Genomic DNA, 13,135 nt, shown 5'->3' on the forward strand with positions numbered 1-13,135 from the left:
AAACTGTGCCAGAAAGTGTGTGAAGTTTTATTCTCTAAAAATTTGAACATTGACCGTTGCAGTGTTATAATTCCCTCATTTGAATACAAAAGTTAAACTGATGGAATCTGTGAAATAAAATGAAGGAAATTAGGATTATTATTTTATTACAGTATTTTTCTAAGACTGAAATCTGAGTAAAAAAGATTGAAATTCCGTTTCCGGTCCAAGAGTGTTGGTTGCAAAAAAATGTAAATTTCCGTCGTCGATTCTTGGTGTTAATGAAAAGTTGACGAGGATCAATTAAACTTCCATTTAGATCTTTTTCGTAGATTCGCGGTGAAACCACAGGGCTAGTATTACCTTTATGATGTGGCATGAAATGTCTTCCTGTTATATCGCATTTCAAACTCGAATTTCCGTAACAATTACGTGTTTGTACTTGTCATAACATTGCATCTATTATTATAAGCGATGATGGAAATTTCATTATGTCACCAACTGGTCATTAAATGCACCGTGTGTCTTATTTTCATAATTATTCTAAAAATATCATTTATTTACTTCGAATACAATTTTTTTCCATTAGTAGTTAATTAACAGCTAATTTTTTATTCTGATACAGACAACAGGAAATACTCTGTGACTTTTTTAAATGATAATTCTGGTAGCTATTATTGTTGTTCTTAAAACGAACATTTAAAAAACTAATTTCTTTAGATATCAGTTCACTGTTGTTCTTGCTATTCGTTCGACAGACGTAAATTCCAATTGTCTGCACCAGTGGCCATTTCTTTCTTTAAAACTTCGCGTAAAACTAACTGTGCCTCATTGCGAAAACAGCGAACTGTTCTTGAGAAATACGAATAAAAAGGTGGAATTCAAAACGTGCCAATTATGAATCCGTACGATAGTTAGGAGCTTCGAAATCGAGTGATGGAATCCTCACACATTCCGTGATAGCAACGAACTTTAATTCGATGAAACGTAACACTGACGTCTGATTAATTCTTGGATTAGCATCGTTTTGATGCGAATTCTAGGAAGGCGTTACGTCGATAGCTTCCTCGACCTGAATTCTGTTAAAAAATAAGCCACCCTGTCGCGAAAAATCAGGGTTACGATCGTGATCAGTAGTTATACAGTCGAAACGTGCAATTGACTAACCCTCGATTCGTGGGAGCTGACAAGGCCAATCAAGCTCCATTGATTCAGTTTAGTCTCTCTCGCGCCAACGATCTCCCGAAAGTTACCCTTGGATTGACCAATCTTCCCCAACACGAGTCAGACGTGTTTACAGACGTGGCCAGGGAAAATATTTTCTCATCAGAGGGGAAGTCATGGAAGCCTCAATCGCGTTCTTGATTGCCCTGGTCACCACTCGCTCTCAAATACCAAAATTCTGCATCTTGGACTTGCGATTGATTATATTCTAATTTCTTACATATAGGAAAAAGTGTATTTCATATATTATAAAAGTGTTCAAACACTTATGCACGGTAATGTATGCATTAGTCAGAAACAATATTCTATTTTTACTTTCTAATGCATGCGCATGTACTTAGAGAATTAACAGAAGTAGTTATTAGCCTATACTTTAAAGATATGCAAAATGGACGAAACGCAATTGCATAGGCTCCACCTAGAGAGAAGTGTAATATCTCTAGAGTCAGACGACTAGGGCTGTTCTACTTGGGATACGGTTGACAGTTCTAGGCCATAATATTCTCTTTTTGGGGGAAGAATAAAAACGCTGCCCTCACCGAACTTTCATGGAGGGTGTAATTAAAGGGATGGTGGATCTTGATAGCGCTTTAGGCTCGGTACAACATCATGCTTGTTCACCCGTTGAAGGCACTTACGCTCCTCTTCAGAGAGAGTGTTTTACACCCTTGGGACATACGATCTATCCGCGTTGTTCCTGCCAGGTATAATCACGGCTCTTAACCCCTTCGTTCTTAAAAGATAACGATTACGTCATATGCGAAACAATGGCATTTTGTGCCTAAATCATGAACAGGAATGGCAATTAGGATGACGAAAGTGACGAAGGGACTATACACCTTTTCAATGACTAATCAAGATTCTACTGTGCTTGGAAGTGGAAATTGGTGAACAAGTTTTTGTTCTAGTGATCTATAGAAAAGAAAGTGAAATTAATAAGCGAGATGATTGATAAATGAATTTTATCCCTGGGTAAAAAGTAAGTTACCTTTGCACGGTCATGAAATAAATCATTAATAAGAAGTTGTTTATTATAATATTTAAGTTGAGTAGATATAATGCCTCTTCGTGGGCATTGATCGACCCTTCTAAACCTCACCTTTTAAAATGACAGGAAAAGGTAATACGATAAGAGTCAATACATGTACCTAGACTCCTCTCGACTAAATCCTGTACTTCGTTCAATGTATTCTGTACCTTTTGATGTCCTCGTCTCTGTGATCATTCTTAGCTAATACAGCTCCCTAAATTTCGTTTCCCCGGATACGAAAGGGATGACTGCTACAAAGCGGTGAAAGGGTGAAACCGATATCCAAAATTGTGGCTCTTCAAAGTCCTTTTGTTTAGAGATGAAAAGTTGAAAATGCTAGTTGGAAATTTTCCCCAAAGGTAGAAAATCGAACGCGGCGATATTTTCTAGCGGAATCGTAAAAAAGCTATAAAGTGGAAACTGCACAGAATACCTAAAGTTTATTGCGGACGATCGTATGTCAAAACAGCAGGAGGGTCAGGCTTAATCGCGGGAAAGGCGGCTAGGTTCAATTTCGAGTTTGATGCAACCCGTACGACCTCGTAATTCCGATGGGTGAATAAAGAACTGACGCGTTTTTCGAGGCTTTTGATCGCCAGTTGTAAAACGATACCGATTGATGTCCACGCTTGCGGTCGACCAGTGAAAAAAGTAATTAATTTCTTACTCGCTTGTCCGTTCCTCGTCATATATTCGACGTATGTGCATGCATACTGGCTATCTGTGTACCGCGTACGTAAATCTTCTGCATGAAAAAACGTCAAAATCACAGTTTTATTCTTTTCTGAATTAATCTCCTTTTAGAGGTAAACACTATCAATTTTCTTCTTTTTAACATTTTTATTTTGTGTATTTTACAATGGAAATAAATTGAGATTCACACGTGGTAAATCTGCTAACAAATTGTAGGAGTTACATATTATTTACAATAGCATAATAAATTAATAAAAACAGAGCTATATTATAAAAACTGTAGGGTAGGCGCTACATTGAACGCAGGGTGACTAGGGTGTCGCAGGGTGACGCAAAGAAGTACCTACCTACGTCAGAAGTAGAAAACTGCGTTGTGTCTGTGACGCATTAATGCGCGGTGTGTTGTTGTTTTTAATTATTTACAAACAGACTGCGCTGCGTTGCGTTATCCTACGCTTAATGTGCGTCTGACTTTACACTAGGGTTCTGATCTAGTTTTTACTAGAACGGTATACATATCCAGATTCATTTTTAAAAGATAATAATAGTCTTTATGAGTACATCTATACGACACACTACATTCTGTAGAATGACCTATTTTGTGTCTGCTACATTCTTTAGATCTTTCTTGATCTACTCCCTGTCTTTTCTTTAGTAACTTTCATAATTTTTAGAAAAATGTAAAGGAAATATTCTTAATATTGATATTATCTAGCTGATTCTTTACTATTATATTAAAAGTTGTTTACTATTATATCATTAGCTGCATTTATGATAACTCTTGGTAATAAATACTATTTTTACATGAAACTTTCAAGAGGAACTTAGCTACCTTAAATTTACTTACTTTTTTATAGTATGTTAACTAGTTCGATGTATTAGATTTTCTAAATACTACATATCAACCTAATACACTTATAGAAAGAAGCAGTGTCGTGTCTCGTGTAGAGAAAATACAGCATCACATAGAAAATTGTGAGGGATCGTATGTGTGTACCGAGTCGTTTGTCTGCTTTGCGAAAATGTGTTCTCAGTAGCCGCATCTGAGGTCGATATTCACGATAATGTCCGTGTCGAGTGGAGTGGCGCGAGGAAAATGTAAAAGGGGGAAAGCCGAATGGAAAGGGCACGCAAAAGTAGAAAGGAAAAAAAGGAAGTAGTGAGCGAAGGAAGAAGGGAAAAAACATCGCACGACGATAGTCGTGTGGAGCCACAGGTATCCCAGAACCGTGTGCAATCCCCATTCTGTCGTCACCCTACTATAGGTCGTTTCAGACTCGCCCTCCGTTTTTGTGTCATTCATCCCCCTTTTGCATCTTCCGCGTTAACACCGATCCTCTGTCATTCTTCCGCCTATTCCGTTCGTCTTTGTCGCACGGGCGTGAAGAGGCTTAGGACTAATATCACTGGATCAACCAACGCGATTGTAGAAAGAAGCTACAGCAGTCTGATGTGTATTTGCGATGTGTCCTTAGTATTCCATCTTTACTATTCTTGTGTCGATACTTTGTCTGTCCCTCCTGACGAAATATCGCACATGCATTTCAAAAGTAATATAACACAAGAAAGTATACTTTTTAGGGAAATAAAGAAACTATCTCTAAGCTTAGAAGAAAATTATTTTTTAAAAAAATAATATTGACATAAAGTATAGTTTTATTTACAAGATGAAAGTTATCTGACTTGAATAATTCGTCTGAAAAACACTATGTGTTGTTTAAGTAATTTGTGATACATATTTGAAAAGTTCTTTGAATAAACTCTACAATTTTAATATTTAATTAACAACATTTTTAGAATGGATAGAGGTGTGTATGTATAGTCTGTATATGAATGCAGCAATTTGGAGACTAATGATTTAGGGATTAAAGACTGCTATTTGTTACCCTCATGATGAGTTGAACATAGCTTCGGTTCGATAAGCTATAGGAATAGTTGTTGGTACAATATAGTTAACGTGCTTCAGAATTCGAGCACAGTTGAACTGTAGATATAACTTTGTTATCGTGTTTATAACACTGTGTTCATTGTTCCCACGTACACTATTGCATAGAATTATGCTTTTAACAAGTTTAGTGCTAGATTTGCATCGAATACTGTGCAATACTATGGAATATATTGCAATATATTCTATATTACGAGAATGTGCAAGCTATACATATTGCACTACTTTTTGATTAAAATACTATCGAAGTGAGTCTATCATACTGTGAGTTACTATCATAATGTGAGTAACTTCTCCAATTCAGTCCCATTAATCTGATGAAGAGCTAATCTGATTAACATCAAAAAACTGTCGAACTATACAAGAACCATGCGTCAACGACATTCAACTCCTATAACCAGTTTTCAATAGGATCAGAGCAGTGCCAGGTATTACCGATTTGCTCCTATCTTGCTCCCCACGCGAGGGATCACCTCGATTCTTAATAAGCCAGAAAGAATCGCTTTAAAATCGAAATGTATTTCGATCGAGTTGAGAGTTCCTCTCGTACGAGTTTTCATCTTCCTTCCTTCTTCCTTCTCCAATGCATAGTCCTATTCGTTCTTGTCCCTTTAACGAGCAACCGGTTATCAGTGTCTTCGTTGTTCCTGATAGCAGCGAGTGCGCGTGCCGCACCACGTAGCAACCCCTGTACGCCCTGCAACCCGCTATGGTATTGATCCATGAGCAGCAACACCCCATCCCCCGTAGTCTATCGAGTTCCGCCCCTGCAGGAGTGGGATTGTGGCGATGGTGGTGGTGGTGTACAGCTGGAGGGACTCGAACCCAAACCAAGACCCCAAACTAAACTGAACTACCCTTACCCTTGAAGCCGCGTCCCAACCATTTCGCTTCATTTCTCGGCCCTGCGTTCGTTCATGCACACCCACATCCAACCTGGGACATACAAAAACGGTTATGTGGGTGTTGCTTTATAGGTATGCTCATTGTACGCGGACGCAGGCGAGTTTGCTTGTATGTAATATGCACAAGCGTGCGAGTAGTTGGGTTTCTGTGTTGGGGCTGGCCCTCGGGTGGTATGTGTGAATAGTTTCGTATGTGCTTTTTGCATGTGTCCGACGAAAGCACCATCGTCAGCTTCTCACTTCCCGTTTGCCCACTCGTCCTCATTTTTCCTAGCCATTCGTACGCATGGAATTGCTGATACTCATACAGCGGCTTGCTGATTTGCTAAAGGGTACAGTTGTGTTTGGAATCAACCAAGCCGACAAAGTAACCATAGATTGCTTCAGAATATGTTTAGCTGTTTTTTGTAAAGATTTTGGTATAAATAGTATTTGATTCTCAAGATTGTGGTTACTTTTTGTGGAAGTTGTTGGTAGTCATTTTCAAATTTGTAGTTTAATTTTTGATATGTTAAGAAGTGCAAAATAACATTGTGAAGGCAGCTCTTGAGATCTTCGTATTTTAATAGGTTGACTTAGGATTGATTTCAGAAAATAAACTATAAAATAACTATGCTGCATCAAGTAAGGCTATGTCCCAGAATAAATCTGTTACCAATATTAAGTAAAATATATAATATGGAAGTTACTAATCTTCACACAGATAAAGGCTAGTTTAAAATTTTCTTTTGTCTCCCCCGTATTTTTTATTTTTTATAACGGTTATATTTTTAACATTGCGAAGTTGGGAGAACATTTCTTTAATTTTGTTTCATTTCCGTCGCACATTTCTTCGCCTTCAATGCCTCCTAGAGGAAAGCATTGCTGGTATTTATCAGTGTCCCAGGATCTGTTATTGGATTTTCATTTGGTTGAAGCTTTCACCCGTTTTCTTACTGGCAGCGATTAAAAGAGTTCCTTAAATGCACTTTGACGAGTATTTAATCTGATACAGAAAATACATTGGACACCTTGTGAAAATGAATTGATCCTTGGCACATATCAAGTAATTTGAGGGAACATGTAATCAGGATCGATAAGAACGACAAAATACGTAGAAGATTATAGTACACGTACATAATGTAACGTTGCGTGTCACATTATTCATATATGAATGACACCAATGTTGTGACGTTCAATAAGTAAAAGAAAGCTAGTTTTAAAAAAATTATTCTAGCTCTAGAGGAAACTTTTAGAAATTCTCTTAGCATACAATGTGTTAATTGCCAAAGCATTTTGCCAAAGACCGTCACATAGCCATGAAGCTGTACGTGTAAGGCAAAACTAATTACTTGCTTTTCATATAAACAATGGACATTTAAAACGACATAAATAGCGCAAGTAGTCCACCATTAAGACGTCACAGAGAGTTGAACGAACGATTTCGTTCCTCGAGAGTGGTAATCCGTCGATTAGGATTATCCAAGGATTAGCTTCCTTCTCCATCTACTTCTGTTCCTTCTCTCCGAATCGTCGTTGCTACTCGAACTGTCTCGTCTCCTTCCGCTTCACGCCACTGAATTTCGTTTGTTTCTCGGCGCTCGTAAATTCACGAGGATTTTCTTTTCTCTTCGCAAACTCGTCCTATGTATTTTTCGTGTTACTTCGTTGCGAGGAAAATTAAGTTTCCCGCATAGCACCATTTCCTCGTATTCACTAACGTAAATAAATCAGCTAGGTCTCATTGTCAGACACCTTTTCATACACTGTATTGTCAACTGGAACCTACACTATTTCATCAAGGATTTCTATTCTATAGTGTGTCCTCGAAATTTTTATTACATATTGTTGTTTAACTACAATATTAGAGTTTTAACAACAGAATCAGTACTTCCCTCTAAGAGTCTCGAAACCTGGAAACCATTCCTTTTTTATCACCTGTCTACACTTGAACCAATACGACAACACTCGCTGGTTTCCCCCTTTTTCTCGACATATATTTTCTTGAGTAAGAATAATCGTTCCAGTTCGTCAGATGAAACCGTGCATTGGAGATCTTCGAATTCTCATGCTCTGCTTGCAGAACGGGGCGAAAGAGGATCGCTGGAATCTTTTCAATTTCACATGCCTTTCTATTCCATAGATTACTGTGGAGTTCCTACGTGATTCCAGGGGATGAAACGTTGCTCTCTTACGCGACAGACGCCTCTGCATTTAAGGAGAAACGCGTATGCTAAAACTCTTTCCCATTTAATTATCAACTATTTCCACTTCTTCTCTAGAGATGTAACTTTATTTTTGACCATTCATTCTTTCTCACTAGGATACACAAATAGATATCCATACGGTATATAAAATGTATCGATCACCGAAACTAAATAAACATAGACACTCTTGGGTCTGATAAGAGAAGAGAAAGAAGAGTAATGAAGACAAAAAAATTTCTACTCCATTGTGATCTTTGGTACACCTCGTCGAATTCGTTTTCAAAAAAACAGCAAGGCGTGGATTGAATACGTGAAGTGAGAAACTAGCTGAATGGCTCTGTTGTTTGAAGTGGAGGACCTCTCTCTCTTTCTCTCTCTAGCTCTCTCTTTCTTCCTTCACTCTCTCTCGTAACACAAATCAATATCTGACGGTGGGGTGACCTCGTATACAGGGTGTTTCGAAAGCTTACGACAACCGATCCATTACGAGTGGTTATTGGCATTGTTTCGATAACATCGCGCCGCGATCGGAGTCGTTGAATTCCTAGAGATCGTAAAGACACGCAGAAGAGGCTACCGTGGGTTTCGAATAATTTTTAGACCCGATGCGAGTTTTGGACGAGCGATATTTTTGTGAGAAATCACACTCCGATCGAGTGAGTCATGGAAACGTCCCTCGCGTGGCGTTCCTGTTAGCAGGGACAGTTTCTGCAGAGTAATGTCGGGAGAGAGTCGTTCGTCGGTTTCTCTCTAATAAATCAGTCCGGGTATTTTATGTTTGGAGGGAAAAGCATGTGACGTTCGATAAATGATGAATCTCAGAGAAGGTTAATCGATAATGATGTACAGCTGGTAACTTTGTCTCGCTGAGAATGATTGAATTGTGTATACTTGTTGATGCAGTACGTACAGTGTTTTATTCTGTATGCTATTTAACTCTGGTTTGGAGAGATATGTTAAAATTAGATTGAAGTAATGTGAAAGAAACATACATATAAAAAGAAAGAATAGAGTATAGGTAATGTTTTCACTTTCTATTGTTATTTATAACAGAGTTTCTATTTATATTCATCATAAAAAAACCAGATCTTACGTGAGATAAAGTTCTTGCCTTATTTCTTAAAGAATTTTGGTTTTTGTTATAATACGCTAGGACACCAGGCAAAATGTACTTACAGAAATAATAACATAACAGAAAGGTATTCAGAACGTGCAAGGATAAGTTCTTGGCGAAGGGACGAATATGAAGGGACTCGCGGAGAAAGGAAAAGAAACGAGGGGTAAGGGTCGCGTGTTCGTCACGTGCTGGGTGTTACGTGTCCCCATTCAGCATCGTAGATACATATGTACGTCCCGGATGGATCATGCCTGAGGACCATATTGTTAGACATGGTCACCCTTAACTAGGAAATAAATGTGTCAACTTGCTTACGTAGTTAGCGCTCTCGGACCAGTTATGTCGCAGCTATTAAGTAAATTGGAGCAGAGGGAATGATGGGTCGTTAAAAAGTCTGCGAGGAACTAAAAAGATTATTTTATCATCTAAATCTTAGATTACTATACAATTTAGCTTCGATTTTTAATATCTGTTTTCTCAGTTACCCAAGCTTTTCATTAACTAAGTATAATGAACACAAGCAAACTTTCCGATCAAACATAAGAATACCAATAAGATTGCGACGCAAACAAAGGAGGGTTCGTCGCAATAATGGAATGAACTTTGCGTGAATACTTGATGGAGACACCCTGTATTAAAGATACTCGGTATTTGCAGCGCGTACCCTTGGCCACCCTCTTTATACTCGTGCAGTTAGTCACCCTGTTCCACCCTCAATTTTCCGACCACCCTTACCATAGAATACCGGGTAACGCGAAAACACGAACAAGCGATAGCTTGGAAAAGCAATTTCGTTCTTTCAGAAATTCGATGGCGATTTAGTGGCATTAAAAATGAAATAAAGAAACAAGGAAGAGTCAAGCTGCTCTTAAACTGAAGTATGATTATTCATTACTCTTTGATCCAGATAGGAGTTTGCAAATAATATTTACACTTATCTCGAAATAATAGATTTCTTTAGCTTCTTCATTTCTCTCTAATTTCTGTTTTTGCAAGTTTAAATATCCAATGTTTGAATTCTAAGGGAATATTTAAGAAAATTGACAAAAATTCGTGTAATCTTCTTGCTTTCGAATGGAAACAAAGATGGAGGCGCGGTGATATCCTTTCCTTTCTTTCTACACGTCTTTGTCATCAGACAACGGTACCCTCGAAGACTGCTTTGGAAGGAGGTTAAACGAGTCTTAGGGAAATTTCTGTGGAGCGCGATCTCGCCCCTTGATCCCCTCTTCGCATGACCCACCCTCAGCACACTTAGTCATTCTCCCCTAACCTGGTTTCCACTCTGAAGGTATAGGATGCTCCAGAAAGGGACAGAAAGGTTGGTCGGATGTAATGCATCGCGAGAAAATACGAGATCCGTCGAATTCCCCGGTTCTTCCATTTTCCTTTTACCCTGAAACTACCCTGTCCTTCATATTATTTCATTGAACAAAAGTTACGCCGTCTTCGTCGCAAAACCTGAGTGTGATAAAACGGAAAGTGCTACTTCTCAACGAAATTTTGAATCTCCATTATGTACTGAATCCATCCCATTTTAACTTAAAAAATGATAAAACCTTTTTAGTTCCCTAATAATTCACTTTCAAATAAAAAAAATGCTTTCCATTGAAAATGCAACAGTTGTATCTTGCATCTCGCTTGTCTAAAATTCATGTTTACTTACAACTTATTTAGATAAATTAGGTTCGATAACTAGGCCTCACCTTGTGCCTCATTTAAAAGAAGAGAAAAACCAGGAGCCAATACATTTGGACGGCTATCAGTGTCGGAACGTGCCGGTTTCCTTTTCCCCCCAAAGAGAGGCTGCGATTTCCAGATGTGCTTGTTAAGTCTTGGCCACAGAAACCTGGCCCCCTCATCTCCGTAGCAAATGCTACAGGGTCTCGAGGAGCAGCTGTCGCTTCACAGTAAAAACCAGAGGCGACCGAGAGGAGCGTCAACGCTGTAGATTCCCTGCTCGTGTGCATCTGCATCCGAGGAAGATGCACCGACAGGACGATGCTGCGCGTATTGGCAGCAAGACACGACAGAATGTCGAGAACTTCGGAACCTACGAATAACACCGAGATGTTTAACGAGAGCTGACACGTTTGACGCACTTGCAATCGACCAACGTGTCGTCTACTTCGAGGAGATAAGACGAGTACGCGGTAGACGTCTCGGAAAGTATGGGTCTGTCATGAATCATGAAGTGGATGAGGCGACACTTTATTTAGAGAGCATACGACACGTATCCTACGTACGACAAAAGAACCGAGTACTACTGTGTATACTGTGAGAACTGAGAAACTTCTTAAAATTGGAAACAGGGGCAAAGTGAATATTTTGACAACTCTGAAGAATCTCAGTTTTTAAAACTTGCAACTAAATTAAAAAAAATAATACTGAGTTTACATAAACGGACGTGAAGAATACTTTTCAGAATTGAGAATTGAAAAATATGTATGTACATATTTTTCAAGAATTTAAAGACGTTAGAAAATTCCAATTTATTTGCGAATATAAATTAGATAAATACTAAATAAAAGAGAGAAAAACTTGTGCGGGAGACAAATTTGTTATTTATGACGTTGGAAACGCCTAAAATCCGAAAGGTCCAGGTGAACCTACAGGCACCACCTGCTGCCTTCGGGGCCACCATAAGCCCTACATGCAGGCCACGTGGGTCTATCGTTCAAGATTCGTGAAAAACTGCCCTGAACCCCCGTTCGGGCCGTGAAACACCTGCTCACTAAAAATGACTTAGCAAATACTGCAACTGTTCGCGTGGATAAAGAATATTTTTTTTTGAAACAACATTTTATTCATTGTACAGAAATTAAGCAGACTAGATTACTAGATGAAGGTTTAAGGATAAATTAGTTACGGATTAATAACAGTAAATTTTCTTCTAAACAGTCGCTCTTTCAATATTCTAATTCTTTTCGAATGTATAAATAGAGTACTCGAGGTTCTAAACCTTTTATTGAGCCTTGTGTAATTTGTGGGTATATTCATGCTAAGGCACTTAAAATATAGCATTCAGCATCCTGGCGTAGTTCTTTCCCCATATCGATATTTATTATTCTACTAAACACACATAAACTTTATCGTCTCTTGTCCCACGGCAGGAGGATGTTACCGGATGTTGAGATAGTACTCCCCTGTTAAATTCATTGACCTATTAAACTAAAATATTTTATTGAAGCACCTCGGGGAGTATACCTATTTTAACAATGACATGTGTCAATAAATTATCTTAACTCTAAACTCTATTTTGCTGAGCAGGGATAAGCTTTCAGAAGCTATATTGCTCGTAATTGTCGGTTTAGTATTTCTATTTGAGATCTTAAAATAAAATTCAAAAGTATCAAAAATACGACGAATTCAGAACTCTCCCGTAAATTTTGCTTTTCTTTCGAAGTATCAAAACTGCATTTCCCGTGAATACACGTAAAAGCTTTCCGTCAGACACTCGAAAGTAATTAACGAAGGGTAACGACGTGGACCGATATAATTAAAATGGAATTAATTTGAGAGCAAGAAAGGAATGACGGATCAGGAATTTTCAGAGCGATTTACAGGCGTGCAGAATTTTATGTATTACACGATTGGACGTTAGTTCAATCCATTCCCAGTTTCAATTAGTTATTGCACCCTTAATTAAACGTCCTTTATGCGGAAGGACCAATAGTTCCAATTTAGGTCACGAATGGCTCGCTTTGAGGACGTGTTTCATGAAAAATTTCATTAAAGCCTTCCTTCATCGCTTTTCTTGACAGCTGACGCTGGCCAGAATGCCAGAATGGCGAAGGGATCAGGAATAGAAGGGAGCTGATTCCTTTGCTTGTCGAAAGTCTAAAGATACGAAGAGTCCAACTAAGGATAGACGTGTCGTGCATTATTCAAGCCAGCCATTCTTCTCTCGTTTTTCTCTCTCGGACCATTTCTCAGTCTCTGCTGCCGCCTCTTCCTGGATTCCTTGCTTCCGACTTTCGAATTTCTCTTCCTTTCGGCAGAGCAGAGAATTTCTGGAGCTTATTGGAAAAGCATCGGCTCGAGCCACTAGTCGGC

General features: G+C 38.6%; 1 protein-coding gene across 1 annotated transcript in view; it reads left to right on the forward strand.

The window, feature by feature from the left end:
• Positions 1-13,135, forward strand: part of Liprin-gamma (liprin protein kazrin) — a 59,192-nt gene that overhangs the window by 5,256 nt on the left and 40,801 nt on the right. The window lies entirely within an intron of this gene.

This window comes from Calliopsis andreniformis, chromosome 5, assembly GCF_051401765.1.
Source record: "Calliopsis andreniformis isolate RMS-2024a chromosome 5, iyCalAndr_principal, whole genome shotgun sequence".
Taxonomy (NCBI): domain Eukaryota; kingdom Metazoa; phylum Arthropoda; class Insecta; order Hymenoptera; family Andrenidae; genus Calliopsis; species Calliopsis andreniformis.